We start from the raw sequence: 5,493 nt of genomic DNA on the forward strand, positions 1-5,493 counted from the left end.
ACCAGGATCCATCTGATATCAGCAATGATATCCTTGGTGACATAGCCTCTTCTAAATCTAATTTGAATGTCAAATGTGTCATTTCAGATAGCTTCTTAAATACAATCCCTAACAGGCTATAATTCAGGATAACAGTAAGAGAAAATTCCTCATTCCAAAGAGCCTCTCCGTTGACAGCAAAATAGATCTAAAGAAATTGATCTTTTTATCCATGCCCAGCAAAGCCACGAATAGTGATCCCAAGAAGCATCTGAAGCGTGTAGCAGCTCCAGAGCATTGGATGCTGGAAAAACTGACTGGTGAGTTTACTCCTCGTCCATCTACTTGTCCCCACAAACTGAAAGAATATCTATCACTGATCATTTCCTCAAGAAACAGACTTAAATATGTCCTAGTAGAACATGGGGTTAAAAAAATTCTGCATGCAGTGGGTCATTAAGATTAATGGCAAAGTTCGACCTGATATAATCTACCCTGCTGGTTTTATGGGTGTAATCAGCATTGACCAGACCGGAGAGAATTTCCATCTGATCTATGACACCAAGGGTCAATTTGCTGTTCACCATGTTACACCTGAGATGGCAATGTACAAAGTTGTGCAAAGTAAGAAAGATCTTTGTGGGCACAAAAGGAATCCCTCATCTGGTGACCCATGATGCTCGAGCCATCTTCTACCCTGATCCTCTCACCAGAATAAATGACAGCATTCAGATTGAAGACTGGAAAGATTACTGATTTCACCAAATTTGACTGATAACCTGTGCATGGTGACAACCTGGAGGTGATAACCTGCAAAGAATTGATATGGTTCTTTTGATATGGTTCATGTGAAAGATGTCAGTGGTAACAGCTTTGCCACCTGGCTTTCTAACATTTTTATTATTGATAAAGACAACAAACTATGCATTTTTCTTCTTCAAGGAAAGGGTGTATACAATTGCTGAAGAAAGAGACAAGAGACAACTGACTGCAAAACAAAGCAATGGCTGAAACGATCTGTAGGTGATGTGAATGAAGAGGACAACGTTAAAGATAACGCAGCATGAAAAATAAAATACAATCCCTCAGTTCAAACAACTTCTCATTTAACAATATACAATCCCTGAAGCCAGATAGATTCTCAGTCAACAGCAAGGTTGACCCTGAAGGAGGTGCTTGTTAATTCTGTTTCCTTTTCTTCTTCTAGTGGTCAGATCTCCTCTTCTGCCCCTGAATCTGCTCAATTTAATGCAAAGACTAGCTAACCCCCTTGTGGATAGACTGTTGTTGTTATGTACTATCAAGTATGACTCATAGTGACCCTACTGTCCTATCCTGTGCCATCTTCATCACCTCTGACATACTTATGCCCATTGCTGCGGTCACTGTGTCAATCCATTTTGTTGCAGGTCCTCCTTTCTTTTGCTGACCCTCCACCTTTCTAAATGCAATATCCCTTTTCAAGGAATAACCTCTCCTAGCAAAATGCCTAAAATATATGAGATGGAGTTTTGACATACTTTCCTCCAAGGAATACTCTTTATTTGCACGATAAAGAAATTACTTAAGCAACTGTTGATGATGTAAACAGGCCACATGTTTGCAGGGCGGATAGAGTTGCGATGACGGAATCAAACTAAAGACAATGGTCTAGGGAAGTAAAATTTTTACCATAGACTTACCATACCATACACACATTTGATAATACAAGATTCCTGGCAAGAAATTATTTCATCTGAAAGCATTTATATTTTGCATTTCTTTTGAATAATAATTTTGCTAGATATGGATTTCTAATTTGACAGATTGTGAAAATGTGTGTGATTTTTAAAATGGCATCCCATCATACTCTGGATCATTCATAGTTTGTAAAATCTAGTTATCAGGGGAGCTCTGGTGGCCTAGTGGCAAGGAGCCGCAACTACAATCCCAGAGGCGAATGGTTCAAATCCACCAGATGCTCTGCTGGGGAAGGAGGGACAATCTCCTCCTGTACCAGTCAGATGTGATTTGACGGTACACGCAAGCAAAAATAATAAAATTTTAAAAATCTAGTTATCATTGAGCCAAGTTTCTGACTCAAGTTTTAAATTTTGTACCCTTGTATCTAATATCCTGGAGAGGCTAGGTGGTGCAGATGGTTAATGTGCTTGGCTTGTAACCAAAAGGTTGAAGAACGGAAGCTACTGAGAGATATCTTGAAAGAAAGGTCCAATGATTAGAGTTAGTCATTGAAAACCCTAGGAATCAGTAGTACAAAAGGGTGTCTCCATGAATCCGAATCAACTCAAAGATTACTGGCATTGAATGTATCCTAACATCTTTTCTCTTTGGCTACTTTTGGAATTGTGGTTAGGTTGTTGGTTTTGGGGTTACCCCCCCAACAATAACTCCTTTTATATAATTTGATGGGCCTTAATGCTTATAGTATTCTGAGATCTTTGGAGCTCAGGGTTAATATTTTTAAGTAAATCTAAGAAATTTTAGCCCTTATTTTTTTCAAATCCATTTTTATTAGCTGACACCACTCCCTTTCTATTTTATTATTGGAAAAGGTAGAGGGTCAGCAAAGGAGATCATCAAAAAAGATAGACTGACACAGTGACTATAACTGTGGGAGTATGACAGAGTTCGTGAGGATGACACAGGTTAGGACTAGGTTTAGATCTGTTGTATAGAGTGGCTATGAGGCACCTAACAACAACAACTGAAATCATGCATGTATTGATAGGCCTGAGGGACTGACTCACTGACACGACTACTTCCTTTGCCAAGAGACGGTCCACTTGACCACATCAGCAGCTAGCGCCAGTAGCCACAGCCAATGAGTCTGCTCCATGACTACTTCCTTTGCCAAGAGACTGCTTGCCTAATGGCATCACCATTTGTTACCAAGAGTGGCAACAACTACAGCCAACCAATGAGCTATACAACTACTTCCTCTGCCAGAAGACAGCCCCTTCCTCCCTGAGTCTTTTAAAAGGCCACTTCTTCTTCACCCCATGTGCAAACTTCTCTGACCCATCCTGCCAGCCTGTCTCTCTATCTCTCCCTCTCTCTTCAGCCTGGGCCAGAGAACAATGCCCAAGAGCCTGAGAGCCACAATAAAAGCTGCTTTGCTTACTTTTGTTTCCACACCTGTTTAACCTAGTATTTATGTCAAGTTCTTTTCTGTATATTTCTCTCTCTTTTCTATTTCTATTGTCTTCCATTAAAGAGAAGTCATTTATTTTCAAAATTATTTCCCTCAAAAGATTTTTTTAAGATATTTAAGGTAATTGGAAACAGGAGTGGCATCCACTTTTGAAATACTCTGCCTCCAGAAACTCTATGAACTTGGAGAAATGGTGAAAGTTATAAAAGTGTTCAGGTCTTTCATTTATAGGGTCGATATGAGTCTTCTATGACTTGATGGAACTTATCAACAACCAGGTAATTATTTGGAAAGTGCTTTAATACATATGTTAAAAATTATCCAAGTAAACATTTTTACAGCAGGGTAATGATGTAAATTTAGAATAAATACAAAAAAATTCAATCTCTCCTAGATAAATGTAATAAACAAGAATGATGATAATCATAGCTAATATAGTTCAAGCTGCTTTGAAGGAAATAGCAAAAAATAAGGCCCCAGGAATAGATGGTATACCGATTGACTTATTTCAGCTAACAGATGTTGCCCTGGATGTGTTCACCAAGTTGTGCCAAGAAATCTGGAGAACAACCACTTGGCCAACTGACTGGAAGAGATCTATATTTGTTCCCATTCCAAAGAAGGGTGACCCAACTGAGTGTGGAAACTGCAGAACAGTGTCATTGATTTCACATGCAAGCAAGATTCTACTGAAGATTATCCCAAAACGACTAGAACAGCACATCAGCAGAGAATTGCCGGAAGTCCAGGCTGGGTTTAGAAGGGGTCGTGTGGTAATAGGGATATTGTTGCTGATGTTAGATGGATCTTAGCTGAAAGCAAGGAATACCAGAAGAATGTCTATCTGTGTTTCATTGATTATGCAAAGGCATTTGACTGTGTGGATCATAACAAACGGTGGCTGACTCTGAGAAAAATGGGAATCCCAGAACATTTAATTGTGCTAATGTGAAACCTATATTGGGACCAAGAGGCAGCAGTCAGAACAGAGCAGGGTAACACTGCATGGTTCAAAATTGGGAAGGGTGTACGCCAGGGATGCATCCTGTCTCCATACCTTTTCAACATGTATGCAGAGCAGATTGTCCAGGAGGCTGGGCTCTATGAGGAGAATTGTGGCATCAGGATTGGTGCAAAATCTATTAACAGTCTGCGTTATGCAGATGACACAACCCTGCTTGCTGAAACTGAGGAGGACCTCATGCGTTTGTTGTGGAGGGTCAAGGACTGCAGCCTTCAGTATAGACTGAAGCTCAATGTCAAGAAGACAAAGATTCTCACCACTGGACCAATTGGCAGCGTCAGGATGGATGGCGAAGAGATTGAGAGTGTTCATAGCTTCAGTTTGCTCGGCTCCATGGTCAACACTCTTGGCACAGGCAGTCAGGAAATCAAAAAGTGTATCGCGATGGGAAAGTCTGCTGTTAGGGACCTCTCTAAAGTACTCAAGAGCAACGGTGTCTCTTTGGAGACTAAGGTGCACCTGATACAGGCCATGGTCTTTGCAATCGCTTGTTATGCATCAGAGAGATGGACAATGACTAGGGAGGACAGAAGGAGAGTTGATGCCTTTGAGCTGTGGTGCTGGAGAAGAGTATTGAATGTACCATGGACTGCCAGGAAAACAAACAGATTCATCTTGGAGAGGACTAAACCAAGCAACTCCTTGGAGGCAAGGATTCTGGGGCTTCGTCTGACATACTTTGGACATGTTGCCAGGAGGGACGGGTCCTTGGAGAGGGACATCATGGTTGGGAGGGTGGAGGGACGGTGCAGGAGGGAAGACCCTGTATGAGATAGATTGATTCGGTGACTGGGGTAATCGGGATGGGTGTGTCAGAGGCGGTGCGGTTGGTGCAGGATAGACAGGGTTTAGGGCTGTTCTGCATAGGGTCGCTATGAGTCGCAAGCGACTCGACGGCACATAACAACAACAACTACTATGTTCTAGGTTATTTAAATGTTTTCCATATATTAATTTGTTTAGTAAGGCCGTTAAGTAGATGTTATAATTTACTTACTTTACAGAAGAAACAGCTACAGGGAGACTGAACAACTTTCTCAAGGTTACACAGCTAGTATGATTCAAATATATTCTGAATAATTTTTGGAGAAGGTGCCATTATCCTAGCCAAAAAGAAAACTTCATTAGATGATGTAATCATTTAAATTTACAATCTCTTGCGATTATTGGCATAAGGCCCAACTTCATACTCAGACCTAAGAAAAATCTTACAAGTTTATGTTAATTGGAGTGATGCCTGCATTTATTGTATAAGACTTGTATCATCATAAATATTCTGTAACTGAGATCAGAGTCTAAGAAAAAAATGGTCATTCATTTACAGGAACAGAACTAC

At 40.5% G+C, this 5,493-nt stretch overlaps 1 pseudogene; it reads left to right on the plus strand.

Moving 5' to 3' along the window:
- The first annotated feature begins 244 nt into the window (after window positions 1-244).
- On the plus strand, window positions 245-990 carry LOC102855487 (annotated as a pseudogene).
- Window positions 991-5,493: the final 4,503 nt, after the last annotated feature.

The sequence above is a fragment of the Elephantulus edwardii genome, unplaced genomic scaffold (genome assembly GCF_000299155.1).
Source record: "Elephantulus edwardii isolate Elephantulus edwardi_28Jun2011 unplaced genomic scaffold, EleEdw1.0 scaffold00369, whole genome shotgun sequence".
Classification (NCBI taxonomy): domain Eukaryota; kingdom Metazoa; phylum Chordata; class Mammalia; order Macroscelidea; family Macroscelididae; genus Elephantulus; species Elephantulus edwardii.